This window comes from Bombina bombina, chromosome 5 (assembly GCF_027579735.1).
Source record: "Bombina bombina isolate aBomBom1 chromosome 5, aBomBom1.pri, whole genome shotgun sequence".
Lineage (NCBI taxonomy): Eukaryota > Metazoa > Chordata > Amphibia > Anura > Bombinatoridae > Bombina > Bombina bombina.
Genome location: NC_069503.1, coordinates 39,948,756 through 39,965,695, shown reverse-complemented (window position 1 = coordinate 39,965,695; position 16,940 = coordinate 39,948,756).

Below are 16,940 nucleotides of genomic sequence, written 5' to 3'. Positions count from 1 at the left end.
GGATGGAAAGTGAACGAAAAGAAGAGTTCTCTCTTTCCTCTCACAAGAGTTCCATTCTTGGGGACTCTTATAGATTCTGTAGCAATGAAGATTTATCTGACAGAAGACAGATTAACAAAGCTTCTAAATGCATGCCGTGTCCTTCATTCCATTCAACTCCCGTCAGTAGCTCAATGCATGGAGGTGATCGGCTTAATGGTAGCAGCAATGGACATAGTTCCCTTTGCACGCCTACATCTCAGACCGCTGCAATTGTGCATGCTGAGTCAGTGGAATGGGGATTACTCAGATTTGTCCCCCACTCTGAATCTGGATCAAGAGACCAGAAACTCTCTTCTATGGTGGCTTTCTCGGCCACATCTGTCCAGGGGGATGCCGTTCAGCAGGCCGGACTGGACAATTGTAACAACAGACGCCAGCCTTCTAGGTTGGGGCGCTGTCTGGAATTCTCTGAAGGCTCAGGGACAATGGAGTCAGGAGGAAAGTCTCCTGCCAATAAACATTCTGGAATTGAGAGCAGTTCTCAATGCCCTTCTAGCTTGGCCCCAGTTAAAGACTCGGGGGTTCATCAGGTTTCAGTCGGACAACATCACGACTGTAGCTTACATCAACCATCAAGGAGGGACAAGAAGCTCCCTAGCAATGATAGAAGTATCAAAGATAATTCGCTGGGCAGAGTCTCACTCTTGCCACCTGTCAGCAATCCACATCCCGGGAGTGGAGAACTGGGAGGCGGATTTCTTGAGTCGCCAGACTCTTCATCCAGGGGAGTGGGAACTTCATCCGGAGGTCTTTGCCCAAATACTTCGACGTTGGGGGCAAACCAGAGATAGATCTCATGGCGTCTCGCCAGAACGCCAAACTTCCTCGCTACGGATCCAGATCCAGGGATCCGGGAGCGGTTCTGATAGATGCTTTGACAGCACCTTGGAACTTCAGGATGGCTTATGTGTTTCCACCCTTCCCACTGCTTCCTCGATTGATTGCCAAAATCAAACAGGAGAGAGCATCAGTGATTCTAATAGCGCCTGCATGGCCGCGCAGGACTTGGTATGCAGATCTAGTGGACATGTCATCCTGTCCGCCTTGGTCTCTACCTCTAAGACAGGACCTTCTGATTCAGGGTCCATTCAAACATCAAAGTCTAACTTCTCTGAAGCTGACTGCTTGGAAATTGAACGCTTGATTTTATCAAAACGTGGTTTTTCTGAGTCGGTTATTGATACCCTGATACAGGCTAGGAAGCCTGTTACCAGAAAGATTTACCATAAAATATGGCGTAAATACCTATACTGGTGTGAATCCAAAGATTACTCCTGGAGTAAGGTTAGGATTCCTAGGATATTGTCTTTTCTACAAGAAGGTTTAGAAAAGGGTTTATCGGCTAGCTCATTAAAGGGACAGATCTCAGCTCTGTCCATCTTGTTACACAGGCGTCTGTCAGAAAATTCAGACATCCAGGCCTTTTGTCAGGCTTTAGCTAGGATCAAGCCTGTGTTTAAAACTGTTGCTCCGCCATGGAGTTTAAACTTAGTTCTTAACATTTTACAGGGTGTTCCGTTTGAACCCCTTCATTCCATTGATATAAAATTGTTATCTTGGAAAGTTCTATTTTTAATGGCTATTTCCTCGGCTCGAAGAGTCTCTGAGTTATCAGCCCTACATTGTGATTCTCCTTATCTGATCTTTCACTCAGACAAGGTAGTTCTGCGTACTAAACCTGGGTTCTTACCTAAGGTAGTCACTAACAGGAATATCAATCAAGAGATTGTTGTTCCATCCTTGTGTCCAAATCCTTCTTCAAAGAAGGAACGTCTTCTACACAATCTGGATGTAGTTCGTGCCCTCAAGTTCTACTTGCAGGCAACTAAAGATTTTCGCCAAACTTCTTCCCTGTTTGTCGTTTATTCTGGACAGAGGAGAGGTCAGAAAGCTTCTGCTACCTCTCTCTCCTTTTGGCTTCGTAGCATAATACGTTTAGCCTATGAGACTGCTGGACAGCAGCCTCCTGAAAGAATTACAGCTCATTCCACTAGAGCTGTGGCTTCCACTTGGGCCTTTAAGAATGAGGCCTCTGTTGAACAGATTTGCAAGGCTGCAACTTGGTCTTCGCTTCATACTTTTTCCAAATTTTACAAATTTGACACTTTTGCTTCTTCGGAGGCTATTTTTGGGAGAAAGGTTCTTCAGGCAGTGGTTCCTTCTGTATAATGAGCCTGCCTATCCCTCCCGTCATCCGTGTACTTTTGCTTTGGTATTGGTATCCCAGAAGTAATGATGACCCATGGACTGATCACACATAACAGAAGAAAACATAATTTATGCTTACCTGATAAATTCCTTTCTTCTGTTGTGTGATCAGTCCACGGCCCGCCCTGTTTTTTAAGGCAGGTACATATTTTTTAAATTATAATTCAGTCACCACTACACCCTTGGTTTCTCCTTTCTCGTTGGTCTTTGGTCGAATGACTGGAGGTGACGTAGAGGGGAGGAGCTATATAGCAACTCTGCTGGGTGAATCCTCTTGCACTTCCTGTAGGGGAGCAGATAATATCCCAGAAGTAATGATGACACGTGGACTGATCACACAACAGAAGAAAGGAATTTATCAGGTAAGCATAAATTATGTTTTTACCTAACTTTCCAATTCCTTTCTATTATCTAATTTGCTTTGTTCTTTTGGTATCCTTTGTTAAAGAATAAACATAGGAGGCTGATATTATATGAGCTTAGGGGCGTGCACGTATATTTGACACTCTGTGCAGCAGTGTTTGTAACTATGTATAACATTGCTATAAATGTTCTTGCGAACTCTGCTGTCTGAAGATACATGCACGCTCCTGAGTTCACCTAGGATTACTCTTTAACAAAGGATACTAAGAGAACTAAGTACAAATTATAATATAAGTAAATTGGAAAGTTGTTTTAAATGTCATGCTCTATCCAATCCATTTAAGTTTAATTTTGCCTTTTCTGTCTCTTTAACAGTACATAAAACAATATCAAATTAACCCCCGACCTACACCAACCCAGATTATTAATCACCAGCAAGACTTTTTATACACAGACATTTTATGTTGCTTAAATCATACTTAAAGGGATAGGAAATGACACTTTCATGATTCAGATAGAATGTGTCATTTTAATTTCACTTCCGTTATCAAGTGTATGTACTACTGAGAGCGAACTGGTGGTTACACACATGTGCCTCTTGTCATTGGCTCACCAGATATGCTCAGCTAGCTCCCAGTATTACATTGCTGCTCTATAGCTGACTTTGCAGAAGTTAAATACATAGTTATAAACAATCAGTGGTACAATAATAAACTGATCTAACATATTAAAATATTTTTGCCCCTTTATATCCCTTTAATTAACAGCAGAGACAATAGCAATTATATCTAGATAATCAATATCTTGTTAGATTTGTCACAATGTTATCTTCATTACACAAGGATTCACAACAAGATAGCACAAAGCTAGATTTGACTAAAGGGACAGTAAACAGCTTGAGACTGTAATATAAACTGACTAATTATTCCTAGGAAAACAACTTTACTGTATACTTTCATTGTCTAATAGTATTGTTATATCAGCTGTGTGCCGGGATATTATCTTTGTGTCACAAGTTTACAGTGACTAATAATGCAATAAACACACAGAACTTCACTCACTCACTCCCTATTTAATGTCTAATAGTATTGTTATATCAGCTGTGTGCCGGGATATTATCTGTGTGTCACAGACGTACAGTGACTAATAATGCAATAAACACATAGAGGTAACTTCACTGACTCACTATTTATTGTCTAATGGTATTGTTATATCAGCTGTGTGCCGGGATATTATCTGTGTGTCACAAACGTGCAGTGACTAATAATGCAATAAACACATAGAGGTAACTTCACTCACTATTTAATGTCTAATAATATTGTTATAACAGCTGTGTGCCGGATATTATCTGTGTGTCACAGACGTACAGTGACTAATAATGCAATAAACACACAGAAATAACTTCACTGACTCACTATTTAATGTCTAATAATATTGTTATATCAGCTGTGTGCCGGGTTATTATCTGTGTGTTACAGACGTACAGTGACTAATAATGCAATAAACACATAGAAATAACTTCACTCACTATTTAATGTCTAATAGTATTGTTATATCAGCTGTGTGCTGGGATATTATCTGTGTGTCACAAACGTACAGTGACTAATAATGCAATAAACACATAGAAATAACTTCACTCACTATTTAATGTCTAATAGTATTGTTATATCAGCTGTGTGCTGGGATATTATCTGTGTGTCACAGACGTACAGTGACTAATAATGCAATAAACACATAGAGGTAACTTCACTCACTCACTATTTAATGTCTAATTGTATTGTTATATCAGCTGTGTGCCGGGATATTATCTGTGTGTCACAGACGTACAGTTACTAATAATGCAATAAACACATAGAGGTAACTTCACTCACTCACTATTTAATGTCTAATAGTATTGTTATATCAGCTATGTGCCGGGATATTATCTGTGTGTCACAGACGTACAGTGACTAATAATGCAATATACACATAGAGGTAACTTCACTCACTCACTATTTAATGTCTAATAGTATTGTTATATCAGCTGTGTGCCGGGATATTATCTGTGTGTCACAGACGTACAGTGACTAATAATGCAATAAACACATAGAGGTAACTTCACTCACTCACTATTTAATGTCTAATAGTATTGTTATATCAGCTATGTGCCGGGATATTATCTGTGTGTCACAGACGTACAGTGACTAATAATGCAATATACACATAGAGGTAACTTCACTCACTCACTATTTAATGTCTAATAGTATTGTTATATCAGCTGTGTGCCGGATATTATCTGTGTGTCACAGATGTACAGTGACTAATAATGCAATAAACAGATAGAGGTAACTTCACTGACTCACTATTTAATGTCTAATAGTATTGTTATATCGGCTGTGTGCCGGGATATTATCTGTGTGTCACATACGTACAGTGACTAATAATGCAATAAACACATAGAAATAACTTCACTGACTCACTATTTAATGTCTAATAGTATTGTTATATTGGCTGTGTGCCGGGATATTATCTGTGTGTCACATACGTACAGTGACTAATAATGCAATAAACACATAGAAATAACTTCACTGACTCACTATTCCCTTTTGCCTCCGGTTGAATTACAGATCTGTATGCAGAAAGAGCGTCCCACTCGCTTGCGCTACTAGTCACTTCCGGTCATAGCGAGTTTCTTGTGTAGCTTTAGGTTTCCTCCGGCAGCTGTTAGCCAACACTTCATTGGTACAAAGGGTCCCCACTGTTATAGTGATTCCTCTATTCACTACATATAAACTGTAATAAACAAACAGCAGGGATCAGTCCTATGGATTAAGGCGGCTTTATTAGAAAGATGCAGCATTATCGTGACCTCTTATTGTGACTTTATCAGAGACGTCTGACAAAACGCTTGATGAGCGAAATGCGTAAGAATGGTCCTGATAATGCTTCCTTCTTTCTAATAAAGTAGCTGTAATTCATAGGACTGTTCTCTGTCATTTGCTTTATTTATTATAAAAATGTTGTATTTTTCAGTCCTGAAAACTGAAAGTGCACATAGCAGCATCACATATCCGTTCAGCAGTGGTTTATTTATTTATCCAGGAGTTATATCTAACTATAAGGTATATAATGTCAAGTTGCTATGAATACTTTCCTTTCCTTACCTACTTCACCTTTTCAGTCCATAGAAAAAGAGGTTTGGTATTACAATCACTATGTATACTATATCTGCAAGTGTTTCCTTAGATATAAATATTCTGTCTTATTTATAAATAATATTGTTAATTGAAGTATAAATACAAAGCATTTTTTATATCTAATTTTGTATAAAAATATAGTGAACAAATCTCTACTGGATTATCGGAATAATATTAGGTTCCTAAGAGCTAATACACAGATATGGACCACTTAAGTACAACAGATAACTGTGCCTATGTACAGCATGTGAGAGGGGAAATAAGGTTATCAGATTTACATAGAAAAATCTAAGTCATTGTAAAACAAACAAACACTGAGGATGGACATTATGGTGCCAAATATCTAAAGGTCTCTGGGGTGGAGAGATTATTTAAAGGGATAGTAAAGTCCAAATTAAACTTTCATAATTCATATAGGGCATGTCATTTTAATGAACTTTCTAATTTACTTTTATCAACAAATGTGCTTTGTTCTTTTGGTATTCTTCGTTGAAAGCTATACCTAGGTTGGCTCATATGCTAATTTCTAAGCCCTTGTAGGCCACCGCTTATCTGAATGCTTTGACAGTTTTTCACAGCTAGATGGTGTTAGTTTTTTAAAAAATTTTTGTCAGCCACCAGTGGGTACTACAGCAGAGTGCTAATTGAGCATGGGAAATGTTATTACAAGGAGGAAAGTATTAGCATTTGAGAGGATTTCTGAGTGTGCACTAAACCACTATTTACAGTGTGAGAGACTTGGCACTTTGTTTGTACAGTGTGTGAGTCAGACGGTAGATCACTTTCATTTGCAGAGGAGGTTGGACTTACTTAGCAAATGTTTTTTATTTCTTTGTGCAATTTCGGATTGTAACTTCAGTGTGGTAGTAGTTGTATGGTGGGGCCAGGGGTCCATAAAAACATCACAGTTTACTGCCCCTTTATGCAAGGAATTTCCAGATGCAAGGAGGCATTTTATCTAAGATTTTTACATCTGCATAAAATGATATACTCTCAGACTAAGATTGCTCATTGTTTAATAAAACAGGTTAACTTAAAATTGTTCAGTTTACAGTACAGCTGACTTAATTTTGAAATACCTACAAACAAGCCTAAATCCTGCATTTAAACAGATCTAATGGTATGAGTACCACAGCTTATGGTTCCACCAAGACCATATAGAGTACAGCATTTTCGAAATCCATAAGTACAGCTGACAGATGGGAACATTTGTACACTATATTTGAGTGGTGCTCTTGGTTGGGGAAAATGGGAAAAATATATATATATATATATGTCAACCTTTTAAAAGTACTTTTCTTCAACTAGCCATCTACCCAGATCATTAATGTACAATTTTGAATTCACAGAATTATTTTTGTTTGCACATTTACAAATATGGTTCTTTTAAAAAGTGATCTCTTAATTTCTGCAATTTTTTTTATCATGCATGTCACACACTGTTGATTTAGGGGATGCAAGGTGCATAAATGTTTGCTCCTGTGAGTGTTTCTGTGGGTGTCTGTGTTTATGTCTTTGTGCTTTGGTTTGTGTCTCTATGAGAGTGTATGTATTTTTTTTCTGTGGGTGTGTATGTCTTTGTGCATTTTCTGTGGATGTCTGTGAGGGTGTGTGCATATGTCTTTGAGCGTTTTCTATGGGTGTCTCTGCGAGGGTGTGTGTATGTTTGTCTTTGTGTATTTTCTCTGGATGCTTCTGTGAGGGTGGGTGTGTATGTCTGTGTTTTCTGTGGATGTCTCTGTGAGGGTGTTTGTGTGTGTGTGTATGTATGTCCGTGTTTTCTGTGGATGTCTCTGTGAGGGTGTGTGTTTTCTGTGGGTGTCTCTGTGAGGGTGTGTGTATGTCTGTGCATTTTCTGTGGGTGTCTCTGTGAGAATGTGTGTATGTCTTTGTGTGTTTTCTGTGGATATCTCAATGAGGGTGTGTATGTATGTCTTTGTGTGTTTTATGTGGGTGTCTCAGTGTGTGTGTGAGTATGTCTTCTGAGACTGTCTCTGTTGGTGTTTCCTTGGGTGTATGTGCAAGTTTGTGTTTGAGTTTGTGTGTGTGTGTGTGTGTGTCCATTGTCTGTTCCTTTTTAGGACATTTTGATCTTACTACTGATTATTCCCATCTTTCTACAGACTTTGAGACTAATGAGACCTTTACGGAAGTCACCTAATCCACCATTTAACCTTTAATGTTTAGTCAGTTCAGGGCCCTTCCTTTCAGCCACTGCATGCTGTTGTCATCATTTAGTTGGCATCTTCCTTACTCCATATTTTTCCTTGTAAATCTCCTTTTGTGACAAAACTGTAGTCTACCTCATTACTTGTCAGGTCAATGTAAACAAGTGCTGAGTGTCTGTTTGGGTCTCTGTGTCTGAGTGTGTTTCTTTGCGTGTCTGCTAGAGTGTCTATATGTGAATCCTTATGGGTGAGTGTGTGTGTGTGTTTCAGTGTATGAGTGTGTCTGTGTGTTTGTATGTTTCTACCTTTATTTAGTTATTTAAGAGTCAGCACTAATTGCCTGAAATGCCAGTCTTTTAAAAGAGCTGAGATAAAGAGGCAGCCTGCAGAAGCTTGGATACAAGGTAATTACAGAGGTAAAAAGTATATTTCTATAACAGATAAGGAGGCAGCCTGCAGAAGCTTAGATACAGGGTAATTACAGAGGTAAAAAGTATATTTCTATAACAGATAAGGAGGCAGTCTGCAGAAGCTTAGATACAGGGTAATTACAGAGGTAAAAAGTATATTTCTGTAACAGATAAGGAGGCAGTCTGCAGAAGCTTAGATACAGGGTAATTACAGAGGTAAAAAGTATATTTCTATAACAGATAAGGAGCAGCCTGCAGAAGCTTAGATACAGGGTAATTACAGAGGCAAAAAGTATATTTCTATAACAGATAAGGAGGCAGTCTGCAGAAGCTTAGATACAGGGTAATTACAGAGGTAAAAAGTATATTTCTATAACAGATAAGGAGGCAGCCTGCAGAAGCTTAGATACAGGGTAATTACAGAGGTAAAAGTATATTTCTATAACAGATAAGGAGGCAGCCTGCAGAAGCTTAGATACAAGGTAATTACAGAGGTAAAAAAGTATATTTCTATAACAGATAAGGAGGCAGTCTGCAGAGGCTTAGATACAGGGTAATTACAGAGGTAAAAAGTATATTTCTATAACAGATAAGGAGGCAGCCTGCAGAAGCTTAGATACAGGGTAATTACAGAGGTAAAAAGTATATTTCTATAACAGATAAGGAGGCAGCCTGCACAAGCTTAGATACAGGGTAATTACAGAGGTAAAAAGTATATTTCTATAACAGATAAGGGGCAGTCTGCAGAGGCTTAGATACAGGGTAATTACAGAGGTAAAAAGTATATTTCTATAACAGATAAGGAGGCAGCCTGCAGAAGATTAGATACAGGGTAATTACAGAGGTAAAAAGTATATTTCTATAACAGATAAGGAGGCAGCCTGCAGAAGATTAGATACAGGGTAATTACAGAGGTAAAAAGTATATTTCTATAACAGATAAGGAGGCAGCCTGCAGAAGCTTAGATACAGGGTAATTACAGAGGTAAAAAGTATAATTCTATATCAGATAAGGAGGCAGTCTGCAGAGGCTTAGATACAGGGTAATTACAGAGGTAAAAAGTATTTCTTTCATGTAATTAACAAGAGTCCATGAGCTAGTGACGTATGGGATATACATTCCTACCAGGAGGGGCAAAGTTTCCCAAACCTTAAAATGCCTATAAATACACCCCTCACCACACCCACAAATCAGTTTTACAAACTTTGCCTCCAAGGGAGGTGGTGAAGTAAGTTTGTGCTAGATTCTACGTTGATATGCGCTCCGCAGCAAGTTGGAGCCCGGTTTTCCTCTCAGCGTGCAGTGAATGTCAGAGGGATGTGAGGAGAGTATTGCCTATTTGAATGCAGTGATCTCCTTCTACGGGGTCTATTTCGTAGGTTCTCTGTTATTGGTCGTAGAGATTCATCTCTTACCTCCCTTTTCAGATCGACGATATACTCTTATATTTACCATTACCTCTGCTGATTCTCGTTTCAGTACTGGTTTGGCTTTCTACAAACATGTAGATGAGTGTCCTGGGGTAAGTAAGTCTTATTTTCTGTGACACTCTAAGCTATGGTTGGGCGCTTTGTTTATAAAGTTCTAAATATATGTATTCAAACATTTATTTGCCTTGACTCAGAATGTTCAACTTTCCTTATTTCCAGACAGTCAGTTTCATATTTGGGATTATGCATTGAATTATCATATTTTTTCTTACCTCAAAAATTTGACTTTTTTCCCTGTGGGCTGTTAGGCTCGCGGGGGCTGAAAATGCTTCATTTTATTGCGTCATTCTTGGCGCGGACTTTTTTGGCGCAAAAATTCTTTTCCGTTTCCGGCGTCATACGTGTCGCCGGAAGTTGCGTCATTTTTTGACGTTATTTTGCGTCAAAGATGTCGGCGTTCCGGATGTGGCGTCATTTTTGGCGCCAAAAGCATTTAGGCGCCAAATAATGTGGGCGTCTTTTTTGGCGCTAAAAAATATGGGCGTCATTTTTGTCTCCACATTATTTAAGTCTCATTATTTATTGCTTCTGGTTGCTAGAAGCTTGTTCACTGGCATTTTTTTCCCATTCCTGAAACTGTCATTTAAGGAATTTGATCAATTTTGCTTTATATGTTGTTTTTTTTCTTTTACATATTGCAAGATGTTCCACGTTGCAACTGAGTCAGAAGATACTACAGGAAAATCACTGCACAGTGCTGGAGCTACCAAGCTAAGTCTGCTATAAACTTTTGGTATCTGTTTCTCCAGCTGTTATTTGTATTGCATGTCATGTCAAACTTATTAATGCAGATAAAATTTCCTTTAGTACTGTTACATTACCTGTTGCTGTCCGTCAACATTTAATTTTCAGAGTGTTCCTGATAACATAAGAGATTTTATTTTTTAAATCCATTAAGAAGGCTATGTCTGTTATTTCTCCTTCTAGTTTACATAAAAGTCTTTTAAAACTTCTCTTTTTTTCAGATGAATTTTTAAATGAACATCATCATTCTGATACTGATAATGGTTCTTCTGGTTCAGAGGTTTCTGTCTCAGAGGTTGATGCTGATAAATCTTTGTATTTGTTCAAGATGGAATTTATTCGTTCTTTACTTAAAGAAGTGTTATTTGCATTAGAAATAGAGGATTCTGGTCCTCTTGATACTAAATGTAAACGTTTAAATAAGGTTTTTTAAATCTCCTGTAGTTATTCCAGAAGTGTTTTATCTCCCTGATGCTATTTCTGAAGTAATTTCCAGGGAATGGAATAATTTGGGTAATTTATTTACTCCTTCTAGACGTTTAAGCAAATTATATCCTGTGCCATCTGACAGATTAGAGTTTTTTGGGACAAAAATCCCTAAGGTTATGGGGCTGTCTCTACTCCTGCTAATGTACTACTATTCCTATGGCAGATAGTACTTCATTTAAGGATCCTTTAGATAGGAAAAATTGAATCCTTTCTAAGAAAAGCTTACTTATGTTCAGGTAATCTTCTTAGACCTGCTATATTTTTAGCGGATGTTGCTGCAGCTTCAACTTTTTGGTTAGAAGCTTTAGCGCAACAAGTAACAGATCATAATTTTATAGCATTATTATTATTCTATAACATGCTAATAATTTTATTGGTGATACCATCTTTTGATATCATTAGAGTTGATGTCAGGTATATGTCTCTAGCTATTTTAGCTAGAAAAGCTTTATGGATTAAACTTGGAATGCTGACATGTCTTCTAAGTCAACTTTGCTTTCCCTTTCTTTCCAGGGTAAATAATCATTTCGTTCCTTTCCTCACAACAAGGAACAAAAGCCTGATCCTTCATCCTCAGGAGCGGTATCAGTTTGGAAACTATTTCCAGTTTGGAATATATCCAAGCCTTATAGAAACCTATAGCCAGCTCCTAAGTATCTATGAAGGTGCGGCCCTTATTCCAGCTCAGCTGGTATGGGGCAGATTACGTTTTTTTCAAAGAAATTTGGATCAATTCCGTTCTTAATCTCTGGTTTCAGAAACATTGTTTCAGAAAGGTACAGAATTGGCTTCAAGTTAAGGCCTCCTGCTAAGAGATTCTTTTCTTTCCCGTGTCCCAGTTGACACAGCAAGGCTCAGCATTTCTGAAATGTGTTTCAGATCTAGAGTTGGCTGGAGTATTTATGCCAGTTCCAGTTCTGGAACAGGGGCTGGGGTTTTATTTTATCTCTTCATTGTACCAGAGAAGGTCAATTCCTTCAGACCAGTTCTGGATCTATCATTATTGAATCGTTATGTTAGGATACCAACATTCAAGATGGTTACTGTAGGACTATCCTGCCTTTTGTTTAGCAAGGGCATTATATGTCTACAATAGATTTACAGGATGTGTATCTGCATATTCCGATTCATCCAGATCACTTTTAGTGTCTGAGATTCTCTTTTTAGACAAACATTACCAGTTTTGTGGCTCTACTGTTTGGCCTAGCCTCAGTTCCAAGAATTTTTTTCAAAGGTTCTCGGTGCCCTTCTTTCTGTAATCAGAGAATAGGGTTTTGGTATTTCCTTATTTGGACGATATCTTGGTACTTGCTCAGTCTTCTCATTTTCGAAGAATCTCATACGAATCGACTTGTGTTGTTTCTTCAAGTTCATGGTTGGAGGATCAATTTACCAATCAGTTCATTGATTCCTCAGACAAGGGTAACCTTTTTAGGTTTCTAGATAAATTCAGTGTCTATGACTCTGTCCTTGTCAGACAAGAGAAGTTTAACATTGATATCAGCTTGTCAAAACCTTCAGTCACAATCATTCCCTTTGGTAGCCTTATGCATGGAAATGTTGGGTCTTAGGACTGCCGCATCAGATGCGATCTCCTTTGCTCGTTTTCACATGCGACCTCTTCAGCTCTGTATGCTGAACCAATGGTGCAGGGATTACTCAAAGATATCTCAATTAATATCTTTAAACCGATTTTACGACACTCTCTGACATGGTGGACAGATCACCATCGTTTAGTTCAGGGGGCTTCTTTGTTCTTCCGACCTGGACTATAATCTCAACAGATACAAGTCTTACAGGTTGGGGAGCTGTGTGGGGGTATCTGACGGCACAAGGGGTTTGGGAATCTCAGGAGGTGAGATTTCCGATCAATATTTTGGAACTCCGTGCAATTTTCAGAGCTCTTCAGTCTTGGCCTCTTCTGAAGAGAGAGTTGTTCATTGTTTTCAGATAAGACAATGTCACAACTGTGGCATACATCAATCATCAAGGAGGGACTCACAGTCCTCTGGCTATGAAAGAAGTATCTCGAATTTTGGTTTGGGCGGAATCCAGCTCCTGTCTAATCTCTGCGGTTTATATCCCAGGTATGGACAATTGGAAAGCAGATTATCTCAGTCGCCAAACGTTGCATCCGGGCGAATGGTCTCTTCACCCAGAGGTATTTCTTCAGATTGTTCAAATGTGGGAACTTCCAGAAATAGATCTGATGGCTTCTCATCTAAACAAGAAACTTCCCAGGTATCTGTCCAGATCCCGGGATCCTCAGGCGGAGGCAGTGGATGCATTTTCACTTCCTTGGAAGTATCATCCTGCCTATATCTTTCCGCCTCTAGTTCTTCTTCCAAGAGTAATCTCCAAGATTCTGAAGGAATGCTCGTTTGTTCTGCTGGTAGCTCCGGCATGGCCTCACAGGTTTTGGTATGCGGATCTTGTCCGGATGGCCTCTTGCCAACCGTGGACTCTTCCGTTAAGACCAGACCTTTTGTCTCAAGGTCCTTTTTTCCATCAGGATCTGAAATCCTTAAATTTAAAGGTATGGAGATGGAACGCTTGATTCTTGGTCAAAGAGGTTTCTCTGACTCTGTGATTAATACTATGTTACAGGCTCGTAAATCTGTATCCAGAGAGATATATTATAGAGTCTGGAAGACTTATATTTCTTGGTGTCTTTCTCATCATTTTTCTTGGCATTCTTTTAGAATACCGAGAATATTACAATTTCTTCAGGATGGTTTAGATAAGGGTTTGTCCGCAAGTTCCTTGAAAGGTCAAATCTCTGCTCTTTCTGTTCTTTTTCACAGAAAGATTGCTATTCTTCCTGATATTCATTGTTTTGTACAAGCTTTGGGTCGTATAAAGCCTGTCATTAAGTCAATTTCTCCTCCTTGGAGTTTGAATTTGGTTCTGGGGGCTCTTCAAGCTCCTCCATTTGAACCTATGCATTCATTGGATATTAAATTACTTTCTTGGAAAGTTTTGTTCCTTTTGGCCATCTCTTCTGCCAGAAGAGTTTCTGAATTATCTGCTCTTTCTTGTGAGTCTCCTTTTCTGATTCTTCATCAGGATAAGGCGGTGTTGCGAACTTCTTTTGAATTTTACCTAAAGTTGTGAATTCCAACAACATTAGTAGAGAAATTGTGGTTCCTTCATTATGTCCTAATCCTAAGAATTCTAAGGAGAAATCGTTGCATTCTTTGGATGTTGTTAGAGCTTTGAAATATTATGTTGAAGCTACGAAATCTTTCTGTAAGACTTCTAGTCTATTTGTTATCTTTTCCGGTTCTAGGAAAGGCCAGAAAGCTTCTGCCATTTCTTTGGCATCTTGGTTGAAATCTTTAATTCATCTTGCCTATGTTGAGTCGGGTAAAATTCCGCCTCAGAGAATTACAGCTCATTCTACTAGGTCAGTATCTACTTCCTGGGCGTTTAGGAATGAAGCTTCGGTTGACCAGATCTGCAAAGCAGCAACTTGGTCCTCTTTGCATATTTTTACTAAATTCTACCATTTTGATGTATTTTCTTCTTCTGAAGCAGTTTTTGGTAGAAAAGTTCTTCAGGCAGCGGTTTCAGTTTGAATCTTCTGCTTATGTTTTTTGTTAAACTTTATTTTGGGTGTGGATTATTTTCAGCAGGAATTGGCTGTCTTTATTTTATCCCTCCCTCTCTAGTGACTCTTGTGTGGAAAGATCCACATCTTGGGTAGTCATTATCCCATACGTCACTAGCTCATGGACTCTTGTTAATTACATGAAAGAAAACATAATTTATGTAAGAACTTACCTGATAAATTCATTTCTTTCATATTAACAAGAGTCCATGAGGCCCACCCTTTTTTGTGGTGGTTATGATTTTTTTTGTATAAAGCACAATTATTCCAATTCCTTATTTTATATGCTTCGCACTTTTTTTCTTATCACCCCACTTCTTGGCTATTCGTTAAACTGATTTGTGGGTGTGGTGAGGGGTGTATTTATAGGCATTTTAAGGTTTGGGAAACTTTGCCCCTCCTGGTAGGAATGTATATCCCATACGTCACTAGCTCATGGACTCTTGTTAATATGAAAGAAATGAATTTATCAGGTAAGTTCTTACATAAATTATGTTATTTCTATAACAGATAAGGAGGCAGCCTACAGAAGATTAGATACAGGGTAATTACAGAGGTAAAAAGTATATTTCTATAACAGATAAGGAGGCAGCCTGCAGAAGCTTAGATACAGGGTAATTACAGAGGTACAAAGTATATTTCTATAACAGATAAGGAGGCAGCCTGCAGAAGCTTAGATACAGGGTAATTACAGAGGTAAAAAGTATATTTCTATAACAGATAAGGAGGCAGCCTGCAGAAGATTAGATACAAGGTAATTACAGAGGTAAAAAGTATATTTCTATAACAGATAAGGAGGCAGCCTGCAGAAGCTTAGATACAGGGTAATTACAGAGGTACAAAGTATATTTCTATAACAGATAAGGAGGCAGCCTGCAGAAGCTTAGATACAGGGTAATTACAGAGGTAAAAAGTATATTTCTATAACAGATAAGGAGGCAGCCTGCAGAAGATTAGATACAAGGTAATTACAGAGGTAAAAAGTATATTTCTATAACAGATAAGGAGGCAGTCTGCAGAAGCTTAGATACAGGGTAATTACAGAGGTAAAAAGTATATTTCTATAACAGATAAGGAGGCAGTCTGCAGAAGATTAGATACAGGGTAATTACAGAGGTAAAAAGTATATTTCTATAACAGATAAGGAGGCAGCCTGCAGAAGCTTAGATACAGGGTAATTACAGAGGTAAAAAAGTATAATTCTAGAACAGATAAGGAGGCAGCCTGCAGAAGATTAGATACAGGGTAATTACAGAGGTAAAAAGTATATTTCTATAACAGATAAGGAGGCAGCCTGCAGAAGATTAGATATAGGGTAATTACAGAGGTAAAAAGTATAATTCTAGAACAGATAAGGAGGCAGCCTGCAGAAGATTAGATACAGGGTAATTACAGAGGTAAAAAGTATATTTCTATAACAGATAAGGAGGCAGCCTGCAGAGGCTTAGATACAGGGTAATTACAGAGGTAAAAAGTATATTTCTCCAACATAGGTGTGTCCGGTCCACGGCGTCATCCTTACTTGTGGGATATTCTCTTCCCCAACAGGAAATGGCAAAGAGCCCAGCAAAGCTGGTCACATGATCCCTCCTAGGCTCCGCCTACCCCAGTCATTCTCTTTGCCGTTGTACAGGCAACATCTCCACGGAGATGGCTTAGAGTTTTTTAGTGTTTAACTGTAGTTTTTATTATTCAATCAAGAGTTTGTTATTTTGAAATAGTGCTGGTATGTACTATTTACTCAGAAACAGAAAAGAGATGAAGATTTCTGTTTGTATGAGGAAAATGATTTTAGCAACCGTCACTAAAATCCATGGCTGTTCCACACAGGACTGTTGAGAGCAATTAACTTCAGTTGGGGGAACAGTGAGCAGTCTCTTGCTGCTTGAGGTATGACACATTCTAACAAGACGATGTAATGCTGGAAGCTGTCATTTTCCCTATGGGATCCGGTAAGCCATGTTTATTACGATCGTAAATAAGGGCTTCAAAAAGGGCTTATTAAGACTGTAGACTTTTTCTGGGCTAAATCGATTGATTATTAACACATATTTAGCCTTGAGGAATCATTTTATCTGGGTATTTTGATATAATAATATCGGCAGGCACTGTTTTAGACACCTTATTCTTTAGGGGCTTTCCCAAAGCATAGGCAGAGCCTCATTTTCGCGCCGGTGTTGCGCACTTGTTTTTGAGAGGCATGGCATGCAGTCGCATGTGAGAGGAGCTCTGATACTTAG